The sequence below is a fragment of the Taudactylus pleione genome, unplaced genomic scaffold (genome assembly GCF_031769625.1).
Source record: "Taudactylus pleione unplaced genomic scaffold, aTauple2 ptg003137l, whole genome shotgun sequence".
In the NCBI taxonomy this organism is placed as follows: Eukaryota; Metazoa; Chordata; class Amphibia; order Anura; family Myobatrachidae; genus Taudactylus; species Taudactylus pleione.
The window spans coordinates 1,013,027-1,036,257 of NW_028287496.1; positions in this window are offsets into that span (position 1 = coordinate 1,013,027).

The window sequence follows — 23,231 nt, forward strand, 5'->3', positions numbered from 1 at the left end:
CCCATCAGCCAAGGATTCATCCGAGTCTGACATCTGGACAGACTGGGATGACATAACTGGGTGTTTAGACGCCTTTTGAGGCTTGTCACTTCTGAGCATAGATTGAAAAGCCGAAGATGAAGCCACCAAACTCTGGACTGAACTAGAGAACACATCCACCCAAGGTGCTTGACCCGCCTGGGGAGTCCCTGAAAGGGAATGAAAGACTGTTGATTAACCGGAGACTATATATACTGGTAACCCCATATAGGGACTAACAGTCTGAGGCCCAAGTGGAGAATGCAACGAATGCGGCATACCCTGGGAGGGGAGGATGGCTGGTTGGGGTAACCCCATATGGGGGAGAGTAGCGGGGACCGCGAGGCGATCCGCGATGGAGGCCAGCACCTTAGAAAAAAACACCCAAGGAGGGTCCTGCCCCATTGTTGGGGGGTTAGAGGGACCAGGTAACTGATGGCACCTCACACACAGCCCATCCTGTGATAAATCCTCCTTATTTACCCCTGCGATGCAGCGTCTGCAGGAGAACAGAGTGGGAGCAGAGGAGCGCTCAACTTTTTCGTTAGACATAAGATATGTATATATAAATACAGATATATATCACCCCTATTGGGAAGTCCAGTGATTCACTCCTGGCACACCCACAAGCATGCAACTGTATGTGACCGACCTCACAAATACATGAATTTATATAAGTGAGATCAGAAAAAAGCCCTTCCCCCAACACACCTGCCAGGGCCGTAGGAGAAGGAAAGGGATAGGTATAGACTGGCAGTAAGTAGAAATCAGCACAGACAGGCAGCACTAGCACAAGTCACATACAATGCAGAAAGTTATACTCACTGCACCTTTCGCTACAATCAACCTGCCCAGATTCAGTGTCTGGGAGGGCTATACTGCCTAGCAGGGGAGAGACATACAGGGGGACCGGTCCGCACGCTGCCTGAGAGATCTACGATGTGCCAGGGAAGATGGCCACCGGAGATCTCAGAGGAGAAGTGGCCGAAGGAGGAAGCAGCTCAGCGTCGCCAGACCCGAACGGAAAGGCGCGCTGAGCTGAGGAGCCGCTGGACAGGGAAGGCTGCCTCCCATGGCTAGCATTTAACCCCCGGGACGCCAGTTCCTGCTGCTGGCAAGTTACTCCCTGGTGGTCTAGTGGTCCTGCGGGGTATGCCTCCGGAGCGGGGGAGCCCGCCACCAATGCTAGCGCCTCCGGTCTCTCCCTAGAGACCGGAGGCAGAAGACTGCATATATCCGCGTGGCACCGCAAACGGTGACCCACGTCTTACCTGATCCCCGAGGCTCCGGCAGCAGTCATGGGATTCCCCCAGAGCCCGGCTAGTACAGACTCTGGGGTCCTGCCGCGATCCTCAGATCTGTAGTGGCGTTGCGGCGCCAGCGGGGTGTAGGAGCAGCAGCTTAGACATCCAATGGACAGTCCGACGCAGCCGCTCTGAAGAGTAGTAAAAATAAAAATGTAAAACTCATCAAATAAAATAAGCTTAGGGGCTGCTAATCAGCCCCCCTGCACTAACGGTGACCCGACTCCGGCCGGGCACCAACTAAAACTGAGGTACCTGTGGCTAAGGGGCGGGTATATAGGAAGAGGGCCCAGTGCATCCTGGTAGCTAAAGCTTGGTGCCCGTGAATCCAGATCCAGCTATACCTCAAGGTCAACCCTGTGGACCCTGAAGTAGAAATATATGTATTTACACCCCTTGCATTGCACCATGGTTTGGTCAGGTTCACAAGTGCTAATTCTCATAATATTCCCAAAGCTGATTCAGGGCCTAATTCAGAGCCGCTCGTAAGCGGACGCTCGTTCGTTCCGAGCGATGTTTGCACAACTGCGCATGCGTACGGATCGTAATACGCATGCGCGAACCAGTCAGTGCGGCCGAAAATCGTTTGTTCGCTAAATAGCGAATGCCTGCTATTTTGAGTGACAGGAGGAGGCGTATGTGGGTGGTAACAGGGGAAGGTGCTTGAAAACGGGGAGTGGAGATCAGAACGCAGGCGTGCTTAAAGGTCAAAACGGGCGTTTTATTGGTGTGCATAATACAGCAGCGTCATTGACCACGTCACTGGGTTATTTTATAGTCAGAACTGCTCGCATGATTGCGGTAGGAAAAACCAACCACAAGAATAGCGAGCAGTTCATACGCTGGTTGATGTACTCGATTAATCTAATAAATAGTGCACATGACGTAGGATGCGAGCGGCCAGGGGGCGTAGTTTTCCAAAAAACGACCGCAAGTTTTGTTCGCTCGTTCAGACCTAAAGGCGTGAACAGACCGCAAAGAGCGAATGGTTCATTTGAATAGCCGCACCTTTTTTTCTGAACGAGCGAGCGCAAATAGCGTCCGGCTCTGAATCAGGCCCTTAGCTTGATGCAAGGCATATTTAGCACCTCTCTTATCTGGTTCATCCTCCCTATATCTTTGTAGTGTGTGTGATTTACTGCATTAGTTCAGCTTACTCAGATAAAGACCATAAGCAACAAGAATGTAGAATAATACCAGTCACAGCATAAGAAAAAAAAACAACAAATAACAATTGCTTTAAACCAGCCAACTCTGGCTAATACCAAGACTACAACAATAAATCTTCATATTCATAAATGTATATATATATGTATACTTGTATATATGCACCACTGACAAAGATATACTTTATTCACTCATTAATACACTTGCGGCTGTAAGCCCTATTGCTTTTTTCTAACATACCCTATAACTCAGCTATATGCTGACCTCCAGTGCTCAGGGACCCCTAATGCTGCCCAAACACTATACAATGATCTGTCTGTCACTAATGCTGGGCATACACTATACACTGATCTGTCTGTCACTAATGCTGGGCATACACTATACACTGATCTGTCTGTCACTAATGCTGGGCATACACTATACACTGATCTGTCTCTCACTAATGCTGGGCATACACTATACACTTATCTGTCTATCACTAATGCTGCCCATACACTATACAATGATCTATCACTAATGCTGGGCATACTCTATACAATGATCTGTCTATCACTAATGCTGGGCATACTCCATACAATGATCTGTCTATCACTAATGCTGGGCATACTCTATACAATGATCTGTCTATCACTAATGCTGGGCATACACTATTCAATGATCTGTCTGTCACTAATGCTGGGCATACACTATACGATTATCTGTCTATCACTAATGCTGGGCATACACTACACACTGATCTGTCTATCACTAATGCTGGGCATACACTATACACTGATCTGTCTGTCACTAATGCTGGGCATACACTATACAATGATCTGTATGTCACTAATGCTGGGCATACACTATACGATTATCTGTCTATCACTAATGCTGGGCATACACTACACACTGATCTGTCTATCACTAATGCTGGGAATACACTATACACTGATCTGTCTGTCACTAATGCTGGGCATACACTATACACTGATCTGTCTATCACTAATGCTGCCCATACACTATACACTGATCTATCACTAATGCTGGGCATACTCTATACAATGATCTGTCTATCACTAATGCTGGGCATACTCTATACAATGATCTGTCTGTCACTAATGCTGGGCATACACTATACACTGATCTGTCTATCACTAATGCTGCCCATACACTATACACTGATCTATCACTAATGCTGGGCATATTCTATACAATGATCTTTCTATCACTAATGCTGGGCATACTCTATACAATGATCTCTATATCACTAATGCTGGGCATACTCTATACAATGATCTGTCTATCACTAATGCTGGGCATACACTATACACTTATCTGTCTATCACTAATGCTGGGCATACACTATACAATGATCTGTCTCACTAATGCTGAGTATACACTATACACTGATCTGTCTGTCATTAATGCTGGGAATACACTATACACTTATCTGTCTATCACTAATGCTGGGCATACACTATACAATGATCTATCACTAATGCTGGGTATACACTATACAATGATCTGTCTATCACTAATGCTGGGTATACACTATACAATGATCTATCACTAATGCTGGGCATACACTATACACTGACCTGTCTATCACTAATGCTGGGTATACACTATACAATGATCTGTCTATCACTAATGCTGGGCATACTCTATACAATGATCTGTCTATCACTAATGCTGGGCATACTCTATATAATGATCTGTCTATCACTAATGCTGGGCATACACTATACACTTATCTGTCTGTCACTAATGCTGGGCATACACTATACACTGATCTGTCTGTCACTAATGCTGGGCATACACTATACACTGATCTGTCTGTCACTAATGCTGGGCATACACTATACACTGATCTGTCTATCACTAATGCTGGGCATACACTTCACACTGATCTGTGTATCACTAATGCTGGGCATACACTATACACTTATCTGTCTGTCACTAATGCTGGGAATACACTATACAATGATCTGTCCGTTACTAATGCTGGGCATACACTATACAATGATCTGTCCATCACTAATGCTGGGCATACACTATACAATGATCTGTCTATCACTAATGCTGGGCATACACTATACAATGATCTATCACTAATGGTAGGCATACACTATACAATGATCTATCTTTAATGCTGGGTATACACTATACACTTATCTGTCTATCACTAATGCTGGGAATACACTATACACTGATCTATCTCTAATGCTGGGCATTCACTATACACTGATCTGTCTATCACTAATGCTGGGAATACACTATACACTGATCTATCTCTAATGCTGGGCATACACTATACACTTATCTGTCTATCACTAATGCTGGGCATACACTATACAATGAAATGTCTATCACTAATGCTGGGCATACACTATACAATGATCTGTCTGTCACTAATGCTGGGCATACACTATACACTGATCTATCACTAGTGACATATCAGTGTATAGTGTGTGTCCAGCATTAGTGATAGACAGATCATTGTATAGTGTATGCCCAGCATTAGTGACATATCAGTGTATAGTGTATGCCCAGCATTAGTGATAGACAGATCAGTGTATAGTGTATGAACAGCATTAGTGACAGACAGATCATTGTATAGTGTATGCCCAGCTTTAGTGACATATCAGTGTATAGTGTATGCCCAGCATTAGTGATAGACAGATCAGTGTATAGTGTATGCCCAGCATTAGTGATAGACAGATCAGTGTATAGTGTATGAACAGCATTAGTGATAGACAGATCAGTGTATAGTGTATGAACAGCATTAGTGATAGACAGATAAGTGTATAGTGTATGCCCAGCATTAGTGATAGATCAGTGTATAGTGTATGCCCAGCATTAGTGATAGATCAGTGTATAGTATATGCCCAGCATTAGTGACAGATCAGTGCATAGCGTATGCCCAGCATTAGTGATAGATCAGTGTGTAGTGTATGCCCAGCATTAGTGATACAGATATTTGTATAGTGTATGCCCAGCATTAGTGATACAGATATTTGTATAGTGTATCCCCAGCATTAGTGATAGACAGATCAGTGTATAGTGTATGCCCAGCATTAGTGATAGACAGATCAGTGTATAGTGTATGCCCAGCATTAGTGATAGACAGATCATTGTATAGTGTATGCCCAGCATTAGTGATAGACAGATCATTGTATAGTGTATGCCCAGCATTAGTGACAGATCAGTGTATAGTGTATGCCCAGCATTAGTGATAGACAGATCATTGTATAGTGTATGCCCAGCATTAGTGATAGACAGATACTTGTATAGTGTATGCCCAGCATTAGTGATAGACAGATAAGTGTATAGTGTATGCCCAGCAATAGTGATAGACAGATAAGTGTATGCCCAGCATTAGTGAAAGATCAGTGTATAGTGTATGCCCAGCATTAGTGATAGACAGATCAGTGTATAGTGTATGCCCAGCGTTATTGATAGACAGATCAGTGTATAGTGTATGCCCAGCATTAGTGACAGACAGATCAGTGTATAGTGTATGCCCAGCATTAGTGATAGATCATTGTATAGTGTATGCCCAGCATTAGTGATAGACAGATCAGTGTATAGTGTATGCCCAGCATTAGTGATAGATCATTGTATAGTGTATGCCCAGCATTAGTGATAGACAGATCATTGTATAGTGTATGCCCAGCATTAGTGACAGATCAGTGTATAGTGTATGCCCAGCATTAGTGATAGACAGATCATTGTATAGTGTATGCCCAGCATTAGTGATAGACAGATACTTGTATAGTGTATGCCCAGCATTAGTGATAGACAGATCAGTGTATAGTGTATGCCCAGCATTAGTGATAGATTAGTGTATAGTGGATGCCCAGCATTAGTGATAGATCAGTGTATAGTGTATGCCCAGCATTAGTGATAGATCAGTGTATAGTGTATGCCCAGCATTAGTGATAGACAGATCAGTGTATAGTGTATGCCCAGTATTAGTGATAGACAGATCAGTGTATAGTGTATGCCCAGCATTAGTGATAGATCAGTGTATAGTGTATGCCCAGCATTAGTTATAGACAGATAAGTGTATGCCCAGCATTAGTGATAGATTAGTGTATAGTGTATGCCCAGCATTAGTGACAGACAGATCATTGTATAGTGTATCCCCAGCATTAGTGATACAGATAAGTGTATAGTGTATGCCCAGCAATAGTGACAGACAGTTCATTGTATAGTGTATGACCAGCATTAGTGATAGATCAGTGTATAGTGTATGCCCAGCATTAGTGATAGATCAGTGTATAGTGTATGCCCAGCTTTAGTGATAGACAGATCAATGTATAGTGTATGCCTAGCATTAGTGATATACAGATAAGTGTATAGTGTATGCCCAGCATTAGTGATAGATTAGTGTATAGTGTAAGCCCAGCATTAGTGATAGACAGATCAGTGTATAGTGTATGCCCAGCATTAGTGATAGATCATTGTATAGTGTATGCCCAGTATTAGTGATAGACAGATCAGTGTATGCCCAGCATTAGTGATAGATCAGTGTATAGTGTATGCCCAGCATTAGTGATAGATCAGTGTATAGTGTATGCCCAGCATTAGTGACAGACAGATCAGTGTATAGTGTATGCCCAGCATTAGTGACAGACAGATCAGTGTATAGTGTATGCCCAGCATTAGTGATAGACAGATCATTGTATAGCGTATGCCCAGCATTAGTGATAACAAGAGATATGGTAAGAACTTACCTTTGTTATCTCTGTTTCTACGAAGTCCATAGGGTCCACAGGGTTGACCTTGAGTTTATAGCTGGAACAGGATCCATGGGCACCACACAGTTAAGCTTTTAGCTCCCAGGATGCACTTGGGTCCTCCTCTATACCCCGCCCCCGAGCCACAGGCACCTCAGTTGGTAAGCAGCCTAGGCCGGAGGAGAATATGGAACAGAGAGAAGGAAGACTGGAACACACAAGAAACCATACTCACAGCAATAGGAGACGGAAAACCGGTGACCAGCCACACAGCCCATTTGAAGCCAGGTGCGTCAGGGCGGGCGCCCTGTGGACCCTATGGACTTCGTAGAAACAGAGATAACAAAGGTAAGTTCTTACCATATCGCTTGTTTTCTACTTCAGGGTCCATAGGGGGTCCACAGGGTTGACCTTGGGGATGTCCCAAAGCAGTTCAACTAAGGGCGGGGACGCTCCTGTGCTGAAAGGAGCACCCGGCGCCCAAAGGAAGCATCCTGAGAGGCGAAGGTGTCAAACGCATAGAACCTCAAAAACATTTGAATAGAAGACCAAGTGGCCGCCTTACACAGCTGAACAGCAGAAGCGCCACGTCTAGCAGCCCAAGAGGGACCCACAGAATGAGTGGAATGAGCCTTAACAGAGGCTGGCACAGGTAAACCCTCTTGTGCATAAGCCTCACAAATAACGGAACGAAGCCAACGGGCTAACGTTTGTTTGTTGGCAGGCCAACCCCTCTTGTGAAAACCAAAGAGGATAAACAAGGAATCAGACTTCCTAACCGAAGCCGTCCGGTCTACATAAATTCTAAGCGCCCGGACCACATCTAAGGAAGTCTCACCAGCTGAAAGATCAGGGGACTGAAAAACTGGCACAACAAGTTCCTGATTAATGTGGAACTTCGAGACCACTTTGGGCAAAAACTCAGGACGAGTGCGGAGCACCGCTCTGTCCTGGTGAAAAATCAGGAAAGGAGGGCGACAGGAAAGCGCCCCCAATTCAGACACCCTCCTGGCCGAAGCAATTGCCAGGAGAAAAACCGTCTTAAATGTCAGCCACTTGAGCTCCACCGCCTCAAGAGGCTCAAACGGAGGACCCTGCAGGACCCGTAGCACCACCGCCAAGTCCCAAGGAGCCACAGGAGGCACAAAGGGAGGCTGGATCCTGAGAACACCCTGGAAAAAGGTGTGAACATCTGGTAGTATTGTAATCCGCCGTTGAAACCACACGGACAAGGCGGACACATGAACCTTCAGAGATGCAAGGCGTAAGCCGAGATCCAATCCTGACTGAAGAAATTCCAAGATCCTGGATAAATCCGTGCTGAAGCAGGCTTGCGTGCCCTGAGCATGGTACCAATAACCGAACTGGAGAAGCCCCGAGACCTCAAGACGGCTGTCTCAAGAGCCACGCCGTCAAAGACAGCCGACCCAGATCCGGGTAAAGGCAGGGCCCCTGAGACAACAGGTCCCGACGCTGAGGAAGAAGGTACGGAGCGTCGATGGAGAGGCTCCTGAGATCGGAGTACCAAGGACGTCTGGGCCACGCCGGAGCTACCAGCACGAGCATGCCGCCGTCCTGCTTGAATTTCCGCAGAACCCGAGGAAGCAGGGATAGCGGAGGAAACAGATACGCCAGGTAAAACGTCCATTTCACCGACAGCGCGTCCACCAGACTTGCGCCTGCGTCTCTTGTCCTTGACCCGTAAACGGGCAACTTGTGATTGTGACGGGAGGCCATCAAGTCCAGCTCCGGCAGTCCCCACCTGTCCACGAGTAGCTGAAACACCTCTGGGTGAAGCGACCATTCCCCGGGATGCACGTCGTGATGGCTGAGGAAGTCCGCCTCCCAATTGAGGACTCCGGGGATGAAGACCGCCGAGATCGCCGGAATGTGACCCTCCGCCCAAGTCAGGATACGAGACACCTCCGACATCGCTGCCTGACTGCGAGTTCCGCCTTGGTGGTTGATATACGCCACCGTGGTGGCGTTGTTGGACTGCACCTGTACCGCCCTTCCGTGAAGAGCGGGGCCGGACGACTGCAGGGCCCTGTATACTGCCCGCAGTTCCAGGATGTTGATGGGGAGAAGTGCTTCTTCCGCTGACCAACGACCCTGAAGCGACAAAGAGCCGGTCACTGCCCCCCAACCCCGGAGACTGGCATCCGTCGTGAGCAGGACCCAGTCCGGGATCCAAAATGGGCGCCCCTCGACCAGATGAGCTGTCTGAAGCCACCAAGCCAAAGATTGCCGAACGTCCGGAGACAACACCAGCACCTGAGAGCGGATCCGGTGAGGTAACCCGTTCCATTCTGATAGAATCAGCCCCTGCAGGGGCCGGGAATGGAACTCGGCAAATTCCACCATGTCGAATGTCGACACCATGGACCCCAGAACTCTCATAGCCGAATGGACCGACAGGCGGCAACGGCTCAGGCAACTGTGTATCCGCAGCTGTAGGGAGGCGACCTTCTCCGGTCAGGAAGATCCTTTGCTGACGCGAATCCAGCAGGGCTCCCAAATGAACCATCCGCTGTGATGGAATCAGGGAGGACTTTTTCCAATTTATCAACCACCCGTGTGCTTGCAGGCAAGCAATCGTCAGGTGGAGATGTTGAAGCAGTACCTCCGGGGAGCTCGCCAGCAACAGGAGGTCGTCCAGATACGGCAGCAGCCGTACATTCTGGTTCCGAAGATGTGCGGCCATGACCGCCATAATCTTCGTGAACACCCTCGGTGCCGTGGAGAGACCAAAGGGTAGCGCCCGGAACTGATAGTGGTGTTGAAGGATAGCGAACCTCAGATACCGCTGGTGTGAAGATGCTATCGGAACATGGAGGTAGGCGTCCTGGATGTCCAGGGACACCATGTAATCCCCCGGTTCCATCGCCAGAATGATGGAACGTAACGTTTCCATCCTGAACTTGGGAACTCTGAGGAATTTGTTCAGAGACTTCAAGTTGAGGATAGGGCGATGAGAACCATTGGGTTTCTGCACCAGAAACAGAGACGAATAATACCCCGTCCCTCGTTGTGATAGAGGAATGGGAACAATGACCCCTGCTTTCAGCAAGGACTCTATAGCCTCCTGAACCTGTAACGCCCTGGTCTTGTCCTGAGAAGGACTTGTGCAGAAAAACTGGTGGGGTGGTCTGTGCCGAAAAGACAGGGCGTACCCCTGGGAGACCACTTCTCGAACCCAGGCATCCGTGGTGGTATTGTGCCAGCACTGGGCAAATAGAAGAAGTCGGCCTCCCACTCTGAGGTCCCCCAGAGGGAGGCCCGTCCCATCAGGCCGCAGGTTTATCTTCCTGCTTGGAAGAAGGGCGCCGAGCACTCCAGGCTTGCTTCTTGGGTTTAGAGGCAGTCTTACTTGCAGACTGTCTCGGGAAGGACTGACCTTTCGCCTTACCCTGAACCCGAAAGGAACGAAAAGCCGAACTCCGAACCTTAGCAGGCAGTGCCGCTGAAGGGAGGAAGGCCGACTTGGATTTAGCCAGGGTGTCCACTATTTTGTCCAAGTCCGGACCAAATAGTAATTCCCCATTGAAAGGTAAGGCCTCCAGACCCTTCTTTGAATCAGAGTCCGCTCTCCAGGACCGCAACCACAAGGATCGGCGGCCAGACACCGCTGCAGCCGATACCCGCGAGGTCAGCAGACTAGCATCTAAAGAAGCTTCACCAATGTAAGAAGCAGCGTCCCTCATTTGTCCCAACAACGCCCGCTGGACATCCGGAGCGTCGTCTGGGAAGGTATCTTCCAATGCATTGGCCCACCCCTCAATGGCCTTGGCCACCCAGGAGATGGCCATGGACGGTCGGGCCACTGCCCCGGAGAGGGAGTAAATAGACTTTAAGCAAGTCTCAACTTTCCTGTCCGTGGGATCCTTCAGCGAAGATATCAACGGTAATGGTAAGGTGGCGCCCCGAGTTAAACGGGTGACATGGGAATCCACCGCCGGTGGAGTTTCCCATTTTTTACAATGTGCCTCAGGGAAGGGGTAATTAGAAGCCAACCGCTTCTGAGGAAGGAATCTCCTACTGGGCGCCTGCCAAGCTACCGCCATATGATCCGTCAACTGATCCGACAGGGGAAACACCGCAGAAGCCACCTTAGTGTTTTTGAAACTAGGAAACTTCGACTTAGGAACCGGTGCCTCATCCTCTATAAGAAGAATAGCTCGCACCGCCCTAACTAGTGCTCGCACATTAATGGACGACTTGGTATCCATTTCCTGGACCGAGGCGTCCGAGTCAGTGTCATCAGGGACCTCCCCATCATCTGAGGAACCCTCTGAGTCCGATACCTGAGCAGCCCGTGTCATGAGTGGGCGTTTTGAAATCCTAGAAGGCATGTCAGTCTGCAACATTGACTGAAAAGCCGAGGAAGCGGCCGCCAAATTTTGCACGGAGTTGGAGAGCACATCCACCCATGGTGGAGGAGTCGCCATAGGGGCCTGAAAAGGTACCACAGGCTGCTGCGGCACAGGGGAAGCCTGTATATACATAGGCAACCCCGCATAGGGACCTACTGATTGAGACCCAGGAGGACTCCGCAATAACTGCGGGACACCCGGGGAATGGGGGATGGTCGGCTGGGGCACCGCCCTAGTAGGGAGAGCAGTCGGGACCGACAGACGGTCCGCAATAGACACCAGCACTTGAGAAAACATCGCCCATGGTGGTTCCTGCGCCAGAGAAGGTCTGGATGGGCCAGGAGCCACCTGGCATCGACTACACAGGCCATCCTGTGACAAATCCTCCCTATCTACTCCTGCAGAACAGCGTCCGCAGGAGGCCAACACCGGAGCCACTGAGCGCTCAACCTCCTCGTCTGACATGACAGAATATATTATATATCTGGCACCAGGGTAGAAGTAAAACGCACTCACCGGTGTGCTGAACAACAGCCCACAATATGGCACTGAGTAGCACACAACTGTATGTGACGGACCTCACAAATACGTGATCTATATAAGTGAGGTCAGTAGAAACACCCCTCCCCCACACACCTGTAGGGCTTGTAGGAGAAGTAAAGGGATAGGTATAAGCTGACAGTAAGTAGAAAATAAGCACAGACAGGCAGCACTAGCAAAAGTCACATACCATGCAGGAAGATATACTCACTGCACCTTTACACTACAATCAACCTGCCCAGATTCAGTGTCTGGGAGGGCTATAGTGCTGTGTACGCTGTCCTTAATCAGGGGAGAGGTACACAGGGGGACCGGTCCGCGTGCTCCCTGAGATCTGCGCTGCCACTGGGAAAATGGCCGCTGGAGACCTCAGAGGAGGAGTGGCCGTGTAACTGCAGCTCAGCGACGCCAGACTGCATGCTGAAAGGCGCGCTGAGCTGAGGGGAGGAGCCGCTGACAGGGAAGGCTTCCTCCCCTGGCTGGCCATAACCCCAGGGATGCTGGCTTCCCGCTTGCCCCTTTATCCCTGGTGGTCTAGTGGTCCCACGGGTTATGGGGGGGGCCCGCCGCCACTGCCAGCAGCCTCCGGTCTGTCCCCAGGACCGGAGGCTAAAGGACTGCATTTAAGGCATTCCGCGCGCCGCCGCTAGCCAGCGACGCGCGGCTTACCTGAATCCCCGGCGACTCCGGCAGCAGTCCTGGGAGGTAGACAGAGTCCGGCTAGTACGGACTCTGCCCTCCCGCCGCGATCCCCAGATCAGTACTGGCGTCGCGGCGCCAGTCGGGGATCAGAGCGGCAGCGTGGGCGTCTGTACAGACAGCCCTTCGCTGCCGTCTGTAGTAAAAAGAGATTAAAATAAATAAAATCTAACTTAAAATAAAAAGCTTCTGGGGGCTGCTCCTGCAGCCCCCCTGCGCGGTGACCGGCTCCGGCCGGGCACCAGCTTACACTGAGGAGCCTGTGGCTCGGGGGCGGGGTATAGAGGAGGACCCAAGTTCATCCTGGGAGCTAAAAGCTTAACTGTGTGGTGCCCATGGATCCTGTTCCAGCTATAACCCCAAGGTCAACCCTGTGGACCCCCTATGGACCCTGAAGTAGAAATACAGATAAGTGTATAGTGTATGCCCAGCATTAGTGATATACAGATAAGTGTATAGTGTATGCCCAGCATTTGTGATGGATTAGTGTATGCCCAGCATTAGTGATAGATCAGTGTATAGTGTATGCCCTGCATTAGTGATAGATCAGTGTATAGTGTATGCCCAGTATTAGTGATAGACAGATCAGTGTATAGTGTATGCCCAGCATTAGTGATAGATCAGTGTATAGTGTATGCCCAGCATTAGTGATAGACAGACCAGTGTATACTGGATGGGCAGCATTAGTGATAGATAAGTGTATAGTGGATGGCCAGCATTAGTGATACAGATAAGTGCATAGTGTATGCCCAGCATTAGTGATAGATCAGTGTATAGTGTATGCCCAGCATTAGTGATAGATCAGTGTATAGTATATGCCCAGCATTAGTGACAGATCAGTGCATAGCGTATGCCCAGCATTAGTGATAGACAGATCAGTGTATAGTGTATGCCCAGCATTAGTGATACAGATATTTGTATAGTGTATGCCCAGCATTAGTGATAGAGAGATCAGTGTATAGTGTATGCCCAGCATTAGTGATAGACAGATCAGTGTATAGTGTATGCCCAGCATTAGTGATACAGATATTTGTATAGTGTATGCCCAGCATTAGTGATAGAGAGATCAGTGTATAGTGTATGCCCAGCATTAGTGATAGACAGATCATTGTATAGTGTATGCCCAGCATTAGTGATAGACAGATCATTGTATAGTGTATGCCCAGCATTAGTGACAGATCATTGTATAGTGTATGCCCAGCATTAGTGATAGACAGATACTTGTATAGTGTATGCCCAGCATTAGTGATAGACAGATAAGTGTATAGTGTATGCCCAGCAATAGTGATAGACAGATAAGTGTATAGTGTATGCCCAGCGTTATTGATAGACAGATCAGTGTATAGTGTATGCCCAGCATTAGTGACAGATCAGTGTATAGTGTATGCCCAGAATTAGTGATAGACAGATCAGTGTATAGTGTATGCCCAGCGTTATTGATAGACAGATCAGTGTATAGTGTATGCCCAGCATTAGTGATAGATCAGTGTATAGTGTATGCCCAGCATTAGTTATAGACAGATAAGTGTATGCCCAGCATTAGTGATAGATCAGTGTATAGTGTATGCCCAGCATTAGTGACAGACAGATCATTGCATAGTGTATGCCCAGCATTAGTGATACAGATCAGTGTATAGTGTATGCCCAGCATTAGTGATAGATCATTGTATAGTGTATGCCCAGCATTAGTGATAGGCAGATCATTGTATAGTGTATGTCCAGCATCAGTGATAGACAGATCAGTGTATAGTGTATGCCCAGCATCAGTGATAGACAGATCAGTGTATGGAGTATGCCCAGCATTAGTGACAGATCAGTGTATAGTGTATGCCCAGCATTAGTGATAGACAGATCAGTGTATAGTGTATGCCCAGCATTAGTGATAGACAGATAAGTGTATGCCCAGCATCAGTGATAGACAGATCAGTGTATGGAGTATGCCCAGCATTAGTGACAGATCAGTGTATAGTGTATGCCCAGCATTAGTGACAGACAGATAAGTGTATAGTGTATGCCCAGCATTAGTGATAGACAGATCAGTGTATAGTGTATGTCCAGAATTAGTGATAGACAGATCATTGTATAGTGTATGCCCAGTATTAGTGATAGACAGATCAGTGTATAGTGTATGCCCAGCATTAGTGATAGATCAGCGTATAGTGTATGCCCAGCATTAGTGACAGACAGATCATTGTATAGTGTATGCCCAGCATTAGTGATAGACAGATCAGTGTATAGTGTATGCCCAGCATTAGTGACAAACAGATCATTGTATAGTGTATGCCCAGCATTAGTGATAGATTAGTGTATAGTGGATGCCCAGCATTAGTGATAGATCAGTGTATAGTGGATGCCCAGCATTAGTGATAGATCAGTGTATAGTGTATGCCCAGCATTAGTGATAGATCAGTGTATAGTGTATGCCCAGCATTAGTGATAGATCAGTGTATAGTGTATGCCCAGCATTAGTGATAGACAGATCAGTGTATAGTGTATGCCCAGCATTAGTGACAAACAGATCAGTGTATAGTGTATGCCCAGCATTAGTGATAGATCAGTGTATAGTGTATGCCCAGCATTAGTGATAATCAGTGTATAGTGTATGCCCAGCATTAGTTATAGACAGATAAGTGTATGCCCAGCATTAGTGATAGATCAGTGTATAGTGTATGCCCAGCATTAGTGACAGAAAGATCATTGTATAGTGTATGCCCAGCATTAGTGACAGACAGATCATTGTATAGTGTATGCCCAGCATTAGTGATAGATCAGTGTATAGTGTATGCCCAGCATTAGTGATAGATCAGTGTATAGTGTATGCCCAGCATTAGTGACAGAAAGATCATTGTATAGTGTATGCCCAGCATTAGTGACAGACAGATCATTGTATAGTGTATGCCCAGCATTAGTGATAGATCAGTGTATAGTGTATGCCCAGCATTAGTGATAATCAGTGTATAGTGTATGCCCAGCATTAGTGATAGATCAGTGTATAGTGTATGCCCAGCATTAGTGATACAGATATTTGTATTGTGTATCCCCAGCATTAGTGATAGACAGATCAGTGTATAGTGTATGCCCAGCATTAGTGATAGACAGATCAGTGTATAGTGTATGGCCAGCATTAGTGAAAGATAAGTGTATAGTGTATACCCAGCATTAGTGATACAGACAGATCATTGTATAGTGTATGCTCAGGCTTAGTGACAGACAGATAAGTGTATAGTGGATGGCCAGCTTATCTGACACATACAAAAAAGATCCACAGGTGGTGCCAATTATTTCACTATTGATACTGAGGATATCTGGAAAACATGCACTTAGTGGTCCCCGAGGACTGGAGTTGGGAGACACTGCTTTACAGGATGGAGTTTATCTATTTTTTAATTGTAAAGTTTTCCTTTAACTCTGGATTTTACTGTCTGTTTGGGGCATCCTGTGCCCGCTCGTGTAACTGTACATAGGCGAACTCTTGGTAGTGATCAGTATATTAGATATTCTGCAATTAAGGGAGTTAAGCAGGACCCTTCCTCAGTCAGGAATGTGTCTTTTGGAGGCCGTGGGCCAATTCCCAGCTGTACACACACCCTATGCTCTGAGTACAAGTCCCATGTTAGAAGGATTGCGCATCTGCAAATCTCCTTCTGCGAGGAATGACGTGCGGCGATCATTGTGGCCGGAGCGGAGGCGGCATCATGTAGCATCCCAGAAAACGGGGGAGGGGGGTTGGTCAGCACTTTTCCTGGCGTGCTGCAGCCAATGGCTTCATCCTTGTACACAGCTTCAACTGCATGAGACCCCCGGCCATCCTGAAGGTTACGCAGACGACCGATGGTCACACAGAGTGATCCGATGTAAGGTCCTTGGACGCAGCTGCGGATCACAGAAGCCGGCAGGAAAGGTCTATTTACACAAGACTCCTCCTGTGGGATTACCATATTATCGCACAGGACTACTGCGTCCATCTCTGAATTAGGCCCCATGTGAGCGAGAACAATTCTTTACTCCAGCCGTTTGCCTGTAAGCTAAGGGTTAAATGCCTTTGTCCTAGTCTGTAGTGCTAACGGGGCTTTTGGTGTATGTGCACAGTGCAGCGTTACCCCCTCTCCTTGTGATCAGCACTTGGACAGCTACGTTCCCTCCTCTCTGTAGCTGACCGCCGCAGAGCCGCCTCCATGGGGACCTCTCACACGCAGATACCGCCTCTACCTCTAGTTCTTCCTTTTTATAACCTAGTCTCGTGTGCTGCTGAGGGCCAGAGAAATGTTTAGTCCTCGCAGGTACCTCACGCTCCTGGTGGTCCCTAACTGTAGCCAGGGATTACTCAGTGCACAAATCATTGACTCTCCATTTACTAGTGGGCTCTATATTCCAAAATAACAACAGGGTCACAATGGTGACCCCAATAGTCTTATTAATCTGATCCTGGTGATGTTAATACTCATACTACTCCTGTACCAGGCACGCGCCTAGGAGAGCTACATTCAGGGGGCAGCACCGCAGGCCCCCCCAGCATCAGAGCTCCGGTCTAGATTGGACAATTCTAATTAACTTTAATATGTAACTGGTGGGGGGGGGTGTAACGGTTAGCGAATTGTGGTGCATGGAGTCGGGGGATGGAGCTGGCAGTGACATGTGACAGACAGCCGGCTGATACCTATTACCGCTTAAGAACTGCCCGCGGAGCTCTGATAGCTGTCACAGAGGAAGCTCCAGCTTACAGGTAAGTACGGTGTAATATAAATGTATTCATTCGGAACGCTCAGTATAGTCTACACATTTTCCAGTTTCCTGCATTCATAAGCAGTGTTTGTAGTTCCAAATTGGTTTTATTTTCTTAAACAAAAAGTGTTTAGCACATCTGCGTAATGGCCATTTCTACTTCAGGGTCCACAGGGTTGACCTTGGGGTTATAGCTGGAACAGGATCCATGGGCACCACACAGTTAAGCTTTTAGCTCCCAGGATGCACTTGGGTCCTCCTCTATACCCCGCCCCCGAGCCACAGGCACCTCAGTGTAAGCTGGTGCCCGGCCGGACTCGGTCACCGCGCAGGGGGGCTGCAGGAGCAGCCCCCAGAAGCTTTTTATTTTTCTAATAGATTTTATTTATTTTAGTTTCTCTTTTTACTACAGACGGCAGCGAAGGGCTGTCTGTACAGACGCCCACGCTGCCGCTCTGATCCCCGACTGGCGCCGCGACGCCAGTACTGATCTGGGGATCGCGGCGGGAGGACAGAGTCCGTACTAGCCGGACTCTGTCTACCTCCCAGGACTGCTGCCGGAGTCGCCGGGGATTCAGGTAAGCCGCGCGTCGCTGGCTAGCAGCGGCGCGCGGAATACCTTAAATGCAGTCCTTTAGCCTCCGGTCCTGGGGACAGACCGGAGGCTGCTGGCAGTGGCGGCGGGCCCCCCCCATAACCCGTGGGACCACTAGACCACCAGGGATAACCGGCAAGCGGGAAGCCAGCATCCCTGGGGTTAATGGCCAGCCAGGGGAGGAAGCCTTCCCTGTTCAGCGGCTCCTCCCCTCAGCTCAGCGCGCTTTTCAGCCTGCATGTCTAGCGTCCCTGAGCTGCAGTTCACTCGGCCACTCCTCCTCTGAGGTCTCCAGCGGCCATTTTCCCAGTGGCAGCGCAGATCTCAGGGAGCACGCGGACCGGTCCCCCTGTGTACCTCTCCCCTGATTAAGGACAGCGTACACAGCACTATAGCCCTCCCAGACACTGAATCTGGGCAGGTTGATTGTAGTGTAAAGGTGCAGTGAGTATATCTTCCTGCATGGTATGTGACTTTTGCTAGTGCTGCCTGTCTGTGCTTATTTTCCGCTTACTGTCAGCTTATACCTATCCCTTTACTTCTCCTACGGGCCCTACAGGTGTGTGGGGGAGGGGCGTTTCTACTGACCTCACTTATATAGATCAAGTATTTGTGAGGTCCGTCACATACAGTTGTGTGCTACTCAGTGCCATATTGTGGGCTGTTGTTCAGCACACCGGTGAGTGCGTTTTACTTCTACCCTGGTGCCAGATATATAATATATTCTGTCATGTCAGACGAGGAGGTTGAGCGCTCAGTGGCTCCAGTGTTGGCCTCCTGCGGACGCTGTTCTGCAGGAGTAGATAGGGAGGATTTGTCACAGGATGGCCTGTGTAGTCGATGCCAGGTGGCTCCTGGCCCATCCAGACCTTCTCTGGCGCAGGAACCACCGTGGGCGATGTTTTCTCAAGTGCTTGTGTCTATTGCGGACCGTCTGTCGGTCCCGACTGCTCTCCCTACTAGGGCGGTGCCCCAGCCGACCATCCCCCATTCCCCGGGTGTCCCGCGGTTATTGCGGAGTCCTCCTGGGTCTCAATCAGTTGGTCCCTATGCGGGGTTGCCTATGTATATACAGGCTTCCCCTGTGCCGCAGCAGCCTGTGGTACCTTTTCAGGCCCCTATGGCGACGCCTCCACCATGTGTAGATGTGCTCTCCAACTCCGTGCAAAATTTGGCGGCCGCTTCCTCGGCTTTTCAGTCAATGTTGCAGACTGACATGCCTTCTAGGATTTCTAAACGCCCACTCATGACACGGGCTGATCAGGTATCGGACTCAGAGGGTTCCTCAGATGATGGGGAGGTCCCTGATGACACTGACTCGGACGCCTCGGTCCAGGAAATGGATACCAAGTCGTCCATTAATGTGCGAGCACTAGTTAGGGCGGTGCGAGCTATTCTTCTTATAGAGGATGAGGCACCGGTTCCTAAGTCGAAGTTTCCTAGTTTCAAAAAGACTAAGGTGGCTTCTGCGGTGTTTCCCCTTTCGGATCAGTTGACGGATCATATGGCGGTAGCTTGGCAGGCGCCCAGTAAGAGATTCCTTCCTCAGAAGCAGTTGGCTTCTAATTACCCCTTCCCTGAGGCACATTGTAAAACATGGGAAACTCCACCGGCGGTGGATTCCCATGTCACCCGTTTAACTCGGGGCGCCACCTTACCATTACCGTCGATATCCTCGCTGAAGGATCCCACGGACAGGAAAGTTGAGACTTGCTTAAAGTCTATTTACTCCCTCTCCGGGGCGGTGGCCCGACCGTCCATGGCCATCTCCTGGGTGGCCAAGGCCATTGAGGGGTGGGCCAATGCATTGGAAGATACCTTCCCAGACGACGCTCCGGATGTCCAGCGGGCGTTGTTGGGACAAATGAGGGACGCTGCTTCTTACATTGGTGAAGCTTCTTTAGATGCTAGTCTGCTGACCTCGCGGGTATCGGCTGCAGCGGTGTCTGGCCGCCGATCCTTGTGGTTGCGGTCCTGGAGAGCGGACTCTGATTCAAAGAAGGGTCTGGAGGCCTTACCTTTCAATGGTGAATTACTATTTGGTCCGGACTTGGACAAAATAGTGGACACCCTGGCTAAATCCAAGTCGGCCTTCCTCCCTTCGGCGGCACTGCCTGCTAAGGTTCGGAGTTCGGCTTTTCGTTCCTTTCGGGTTCAGGGTAAGGCGAAAGGTCAGTCCTTCCCGAGACAGTCTGCGAGTAAGACGGCCTCTAAACCCAAGAAGCAAGTCTGGAGTGCTCGGCCCCCTTCTTCCAAGCAGGAAGATAAACCTGCGGCCTGATGGGACGGGCCTCCCTCTGGGGGACCTCAGAGTGGGAGGCCGACTTCTTCTATTTGCCCAGTGCTGGCACAATACCACCACGGATGCCTGGGTTCGAGAAGTGGTCTCCCAGGGGTACGCCCTGTCTTTTCGGCACAGACCACCCCACCAGTTTTTCTGCACAAGTCCTTCTCAGGACAGGACCAAGGCGTTACAGGTTCAGGAGGCTATAGAGTCCTTGCTGAAAGCAGGGGTCATTGTTCCCGTTCCTCTATCACAACGAGGGACGGGGTATTATTCGTCTCTGTTTCTGGTGCAGAAACCCAATGGTTCTCATCGCCCTATCCTCAACTTGAAGTCTCTGAACAGATTCCTCAGAGTTCCCAAGTTCAGGATGGAAACGTTACGTTCCATCATTCTGGCGATGGAACCGGGGGATTACATGGTGTCCCTGGACATCCAGGACGCCTACCTCCATGTTCCGATAGCATCTTCACACCAGCGGTATCTGAGGTTCGCTATCCTTCAACACCACTATCAGTTCCGGACGCTACCCTTTGGTCTCTCCACGGCACCGAGGGTGTTCACGAAGATTATGGCGGTCATGGCCGCACATCTTCGGAACCAGAATGTACGGCTGCTGCCGTATCTGGACGACCTCCTGTTGCTGGCGAGCTCCCCAGAGGTACTGCTTCAACATCTCCACCTGACGATCGCTTGCCTGCAAGCACACGGGTGGTTGATAAATTGGAAAAAGTCCTCCCTGATTCCATCTCAGCGGATGGTTCATTTGGGAGCCCTGCTGGATTCGCGTCAGCAAAGGATCTTCCTGACTCCGGAGAAGGTCGCCTCCCTACAGCTGCGGATACACAGTTGCCTGAGCCGTTGCCGCCTGTCGGTCCATTCGGCTATGAGAGTTCTGGGGTCCATGGTGTCGACATTCGACATGGTGGAATTTGCCCAGTTCCATTCCCGGCCCCTGCAGGGGCTGATTCTATCAGAATGGAACGGGTTACCTCACCGGATCCGCTCTCAGATGCTGGTGTTGTCTCCGGACGTTCGGCAATCTTTGGCTTGGTGGCTTCAGACAGCTCATCTGGTCGAGGGGCGCCCATTTTGGATCACGGACTGGGTCCTGCTCACGACGGATGCCAGTCTCCGGGGTTGGGGGGCAGTGACCGGCTCTTTGTCGCTTCAGCACTTCTCCCCATCAACATCCTGGAACTGCGGGCAGTATACAGGGCCCTGCAGTCTTCCGGCCCCGCTCTTCACGGAAGGGCGGTACAGGTGCAGTCCGACAACGCCACCACGGTGGCGTATATCAACCACCAAGGCGGAACTCGCAGTCAGGCAGCGATGTCGGAGGTGTCTCGTATCCTGACTTGGGCGGAGGGTCACATTCCGGCGATCTCGGCGGTCTTCATCCCCGGAGTCCTCAATTGGGAGGCGGACTTCCTCAGCCGTCACGACGTGCATCCCGGGGAATGGTCGCTTCACCCAGAGGTGTTTCAGCTACTCGTGGACAGGTGGGGACTGCCGAAGCTGGACTTGATGGCCTCCCGTCACAATCACAAGTTGCCCGTTTACGGGTCAAGGACAAGAGACGCAGGCGCAAGTCTGGTGGACGCGCTGTCGGTGAAATGGACGTTTCACCTTGTGTATCTGTTTCCTCCGCTTTCCCTGCTTCCTCGGGTTCTGCGGAAATTCAAGGAGGACGGCGGCATGCTCGTGCTGGTAGCTCCGGCGTGGCCCAGACGTCCTTGGTACTCCGATCTCAGGAGCCTCTCCATCGACGCTCCGTACCTTCTTCCTCAGCGTCGGGACCTGTTGTCTCAGGGGCCCTGCCTTTACCCGGATCTGGGTCGGCTGTCTTTGACGGCGTGGCTCTTGAGACAGCCGTCTTGAGGTCTCGGGGCTTCTCCGGTTCTGTTATTGGTACCATGCTCCGGGCACGCAAGCCTGCTTCAGCACGGATTTATCACAGAGTGTGGCACACTTACTTTCAGTGGTGTGAGTCCAGACATTATGATCCTCAGGTGTTCCGAGTTTCTAGGATCTTGGAATTTCTTCAGTCAGGATTGGATCTCGGCTTACGCCTTGCATCTCTGAAGGTTCATGTGTCCGCCTTGTCCGTGTGGTTTCAACGGCGGATTGCAATACTACCAGACGTTCACACCTTTTTCCAGGGTGTTCTCAGGATCCAGCCTCCCTTTGTGCCTCCTGTGGCTCCTTGGGACTTGGCGGTGGTGCTACGGGTCCTGCAGGGTCCTCCGTTTGAGCCTCTTGAGGCGGTGGAGCTCAAGTGGCTGACATTTAAAATGGTTTTTCTCCTGGCAATTGCTTCGGCCAGGAGGGTGTCTGATTTGGGGGCGCTTTCCTGTCGCCCTCCTTTCCTGATTTTTCACCAGGACAGAGCGGTGCTCTGCACTCGTCCTGAGTTTTTGCCCAAAGTGGTCTCGAAGTTCCACATTAATCAGGAACTTGTTGTGCCAGCTTTTCAGTCCCCTGGTCTTTCAGCTGGTGAGACTTCCTTAGATGTGGTCCGGGCGCTTAGAATTTATGTAGACCGGACGACTTCGGTTAGGAAGTCTGATTCCTTGTTTATCCTCTTTGGTTTTCACAAGAGGGGTTGGCCTGCCAACAAACAAACATTAGCCCGTTGGCTTCGTTCCGTTATTTGTGAGGCTTATGCACAAGAGGGTTTACCTGTGCCAGCCTCTGTTAAGGCTCATTCCACTCGTTCTGTGGGTCCCTCTTGGGCTGCTAGACGTGGCGCTTCTGCTGTTCAGCTGTGTAAGGCGGCCACTTGGTCTTCTATTCAAACGTTTTTGA